A 5,468-nucleotide genomic window follows, 5' to 3' on the forward strand; every position below is an offset into this window, starting at 1 on the left:
TCGGTCAATCCAAAGCCTTCATCGTGATAAGTGGGCACCTTTACAGGGAAAGTGTCACAGGAGTGGCTCAACGTTGCATCTCCCCAGAAGAAGGTCGAATGATTTTAAATGAGATCCACTCGGGGACCTGTGGTCACCATGCATCCTCTCAGACCATCGTAGCCAAAGCATACCGAGTGGGATTCTATTGGCCGCGTGCGAATGAGGTGGCAAAAGATATAGTCGACAAGTGCGAAGGCTACCAGTTCTACTCAAACATGTCTCACAAGCCTGCATCTTCCTTGAAGACTATTCCACTCGTCTGGCCGTTTGCAGTCTGGGGGTTGGATATGGTTTGACCTTTCAAGACCGGCAGAAGTGGTTTCACTCATTTACTCATAGCAGTCGACAAATTTAACAAATGGATCTGAAGGAAATATGCCCTAGAGGCAATAATAAAGTCGTTATATTTCCTTATATCATGATAAATGTTTATTATTCATGCTAGAATTGTATTAACCGGAAACTTAGTACATGTGTGAATACATAGACAAAACAAAGTGTCCCTAGTATGCCTCTACTTGACTAGCTCGTTAATCAAAGATGGTTATGTTTCCTAACTATAGCAAAGTGTTGTCATTTGATGAGCGGGGTCACATCATTAGGAGAATGATGTGATTGACATGACCCATCTATTAGCTTAGCATTATGAACATTACAGTTTCATTGTTACTACTTTCTTCATAACTTATACATGTTCCTCAAACTATGAGATTATGCAACTCCCGAATACCTAAGGAACACCTTGTGTGCTATCAAACGTCACAACATAAATGGGTGATTATAAACATGCCCTACAGGTGTCTCCAAAGGTGTTTGTTGGGTTGGCATAGATCGAGATTAGGATTTGTCACTGTGTGTTTCAGAGAGGTATCTCTGAGCCCTCTCGGTAATGCTCATCACTATAAGCCTTGCAAGCATTGTGACTAATGAGTTAGTTGCAGGATGAAGTATTACGGAACGAGTAAAGAGACTTGCCGGTAACGAGATTGAACTAGGTATGATGATACCAACGATCGAATCTCGGGCAAGTAACATACTGATGACAAAGGGAACAACGTATGTTGTTATGCGGTTTGATCGATAAAGATCTTCATAGAATATGTAGGAGCCAACATGAGCATACATGTTCCTCTATTGTTTATTGACCGAAGATGTGTCTCGGTCATGTCTGCATAGTTCTCGAACCCGTAGGGTCCGCATGTTTAACATTTGATGACGATATCTATTATGCGTTATCTGTTTTTGATGACCGAAGTTTGTTCAGAGTCCCAGATGAGATCACAGACGTTATGAGGAGTCTCGAAATGGTCGATACATAAAGATTGATATATTGGACCATGTTATTCGGACTCTGGAAGAGTTCCGGGAAGTTTCAGGTAAAACCGGAGTGTCGGAGGGGTTACCGGAAACCCCCGGGGGAACTAATAGGCCACCATGGGCCTTAGTGGAGAGAGAGGAGGGCCACAAGAGGTCTGGCCGCACCCCCCTTGAGTCCGAATAGGACAAGAGAAGGGGGCGGTGCCCCCCCTTTCCTACTCCCTCTCCCTCTCCTTCCTTCCCCCTCTCTTCCTCGAAGTGGAATCCTACTAGGAATAGGAAGTCCGAGTAGGACTTCTCCTCCTTGGGCGCGCCTCTAGGGGCCGGCCAGCCTCCCCCTTGCTCCTTTATATAAGGGGCAGGGGGGCACCCTAGAACACACAAGTTTCTCTTAACCGTGTGCAGTGCCCCCCTCCATAGTTACACAACTCGATCATACCATTGTAGTGCTTAGGCGAAGCCCTGCGCCGGTAGCATCATCATCACCATCGCCACACCGTTGTGCTGACGGAACTCCCTCGTCCTCAATTGGATCAAGAGCACGATGAACGTCATCGAGCTGAACGTGTGCTGAATGCGGAGGTGCCGTGTGTTCGGTAGTTGATCGGTTGGATCGCGAAGAAGTTTGACTACATCAATCGTGTTATTGAAACGCTTCCGCTTTCGGTCTACGAGGGTACGTGGACACACTCTCCCCTCTCATTGCTATGCATCACCTAGATATATCTTGCCTGATTGTAGCATATTGTTTGAAATTACCGCGTTCCCCAACAGTGGTATCCGAGCCACGTCTATGCGTAGATGTTATATGCACGAGTAGAACACAAAGTGATGTGGGCGATAATAGGCATAATGCTTACCACCAACATCTTACTTTTATTCGGAGGTATTGTTGGATGAAGAGGCCCGAACCGACATTACATGACCGCATTCATGAGACTGGTTCTACCGACGTGCTTTGCACACAGGTGGCTGGCGGGTGTCTGTTTCTCCAACTTTAGTTGAATCGAGTTTGACTACGACTGGTCCTTGTTGAAGGTTAAAACATCACACTTGACGAAAAATAATTATGGTTTTGATGCCTAGGTAAGAACGGTTCTTGCTAGAATCCCATAGCAGCCACGTAAAACTTGCAACAACAAAGTAGATGATGTCTAGCTTGTTTTTGCAGAGCAAGTTATGATGTAATATGGTCAAGACATGATGTGATAGAATTTGTTGTATGAGATGATCATGTTTTGTTAAAGTTATCGGCAACTGGCAGGAGCCTTATGGTTGTCTCTTTATTGCATAAGATGCAAGCGCCATATAATGCTTTACTTTATCGCTATGCGATAGCAATAGTTGGTGAGACGACCATGTGACGACACGTTGATAGAGATCAAGATGATGGAGATCATGGTGTCATGCCGGTGACAATGGAGATCGTGATGGTACTTTGGAGATGGAGATCAAAGGCACAAGATGATGATGGCCATATCATGTCACATATTTTGATTGCGTATGATGTTTATCTTTTATGTATCTTATTTTGCTTAGTACGACGGTAGCATTATAAGACGATCCCTTACTAAAATTTCAAGGTATAAGTGTTCTCCCTGTGTATGCACCATTGCGACAGTTCTTCGTGCTGAGACACCACATGATGATCGGGTGAGATAGGCTCTATGTTCACATACAACGGGTGCAAGCCAGTTTTGCCCATGCAGAATACTCGGGTTAAACTTGACGAGCCTAGCATATGCAGATATGGCCTCGGAACACTGGAGACCGAAAGTCGAGCGTGAATCGTATAGTAGATATGATCAACATAGAGATGTTCACCATTGAAAACTACTCCATCTCACGTGATGATCAGACATGGTTTAGTTGATATGGATCACGTGATCATTTAGATGACTAGAGGGATGTCTATCTAAGTGGGAGTTCTTTAGTAATATGATTAATTGAACTTTAATTTATCATGAACTTAGTCCTGATAGTATTTTGCAAATTATGTTGTACATCAATAGCGCGCGTTGTAGCTTCCGTATGTTTTTTATATGTTCCTAGAGAAAACTAAGTTGAAAGATGATAATAGCAATGATGCAGACTGGGTCCGTGATCTGAGGTTTATCCTCATTGCTGCACAAAAGAATTATGTCCTTGATGCACTGCTAGGTGACAGACCTGTTGCAGGAGCTAATGCAGATGTTATGAATGTTTGACAAGCTCAATATGATGACTACTTGATAGTTTAGTGCACCATGCTTTACGGCTTAGAACCGGGACTTCAATTTTTTTTGAATGCCACAGAGCATATGAGATGTTCCAAGAGCTGAAATTGGTATTTCAGACTCATGCCCGAGTCAGGAGGTATGAGATCTCTGACAAGTACTTCGCCTAAAAGATGGAGGAGATTTGCTCAGCTAGTGAGCACGTGCTCAGAATGTCTGGGTACTACATTTGCTTGAATCAAGTGGGAGTTAATCTTCCAGATAAGACAGTGATTGCCATATTTCTCTAGTCACCATCATCAAGTTTACTGAAACTTCATGATGAACTATAATATGGAAGGGATGACAAAAATGATTCCTGAGCTCTTCGTGATGCTGAAATCGACGAAGGTAGAAATCAAGAAAGAGCATCAAGTGTTGATGATTGACAAGACCACTAGTTTCTAGAAAAGGGCAAAGGGAAGGAAAGGGAACTTCAAAAAGATTGGCAAGCAAGTTGTCACTCCTGTGAAGAAGCCCAAAGCTGGACCTAAGCCTGAAACTAAGTGCTTCTACACAAAGGAAATGGTCACTGGAAGCGAAAGTACCCCAAATATTTGGTGGATAAGAAGGATGGCAAAGTGAACAAATGTATATTTGATATACATGTTATTGATGTGTACCTTACTACTACTCGTAGTAACCCCTGGGTATTTGATACTTGTTCAGTTGCTAAGATTAGTAATTCAAAACAAGAGTTGCAGAATAAATAGAGACTAGTTGAGGGTGAAGTGACGATGTATGTTGGAAGTGGTGCCAAGATTGATATGATCATCATCGCACAACCCCTATACTTTCGAGATTAGAGTTGAACCTAAATAAATGTTATTTGGTGTTTGCGTTAAAGCATGAATATGATTAGATCATGTTTATTGCAACACAGTTATTCATGTAAAAAAGAGAATAATTGTTATTCTATTTACATGAATAAAACCTTCTATGGTCATACACCCAATGTTGATGGTTTATTGAATCTCGGTCGTAATAATACACATATTCATAATATTGATGCCAAAAGATGCAAAGTTGATAATGATAGTGCAACTTATTTGTGGCATTGCCGTTTGGGTCATATTGGTGTAAAGCGCATGAAGAAATTCCATAAAGATGGACTTTTGGAATCACTTGATTATGAATCATTTGATACTTGCGAAGCGTGCCTTATGGGCAAGATGACTAAAACTCCATTCTCCGGAACAATGGAATGAGCTAATGAATTATTAGAAATAGTACATACCGATGTATGCAGTCCAATGAATGTTGAGTCTCGTGGCGGGTATCGTTATTTTTTGACCTTCACAGATGATTTGAGCAGATATGGGAATATCTACTTAATGAAACACAAGTTTGAAACATTTGAAAAGTTCAAAGAATTTCAGAGTGAAGTGGAGAATCATTGTAACAAGAAAATAAATTTTCTATGATCTGATCGTGGAGGTGAATATTTGAGTTACGAGTTTGGCCTTCATTTAAAAAAATGTGGAATAGTTTCACAGCTCATGCCACGTGGAACACCACAGCGTAATGGTGAGTCCGAACATCGTAACCGCACTTTATTAGATATGGTGCGATATATGATGTCTCTTACCAATTTACCACTATCGTTTTGGGTTATGCATTAGAGACAACTGCATTCACTTTAAATAGGGCACCATCAAAATCCGTTGAGACGCCGCCTTATGAACTATGGTTTGGCAAGAAACCAAAGTTGTCATTTATTAAAGTTTGGGGCTGTGATGCTTATGTGAAAAAGCTTCAACCTGATAAGCTTGAACCCAAATCAGAGAAGTGCGTCTTCATAGGACACCCAAAGGAAACTTTTGGGTACACCTTCTATCACAGATTCGAAGGCAA

Source organism: Triticum dicoccoides, chromosome 7B (assembly GCF_002162155.2).
Source record: "Triticum dicoccoides isolate Atlit2015 ecotype Zavitan chromosome 7B, WEW_v2.0, whole genome shotgun sequence".
NCBI classification, from domain to species: Eukaryota; Viridiplantae; Streptophyta; class Magnoliopsida; order Poales; family Poaceae; genus Triticum; species Triticum dicoccoides.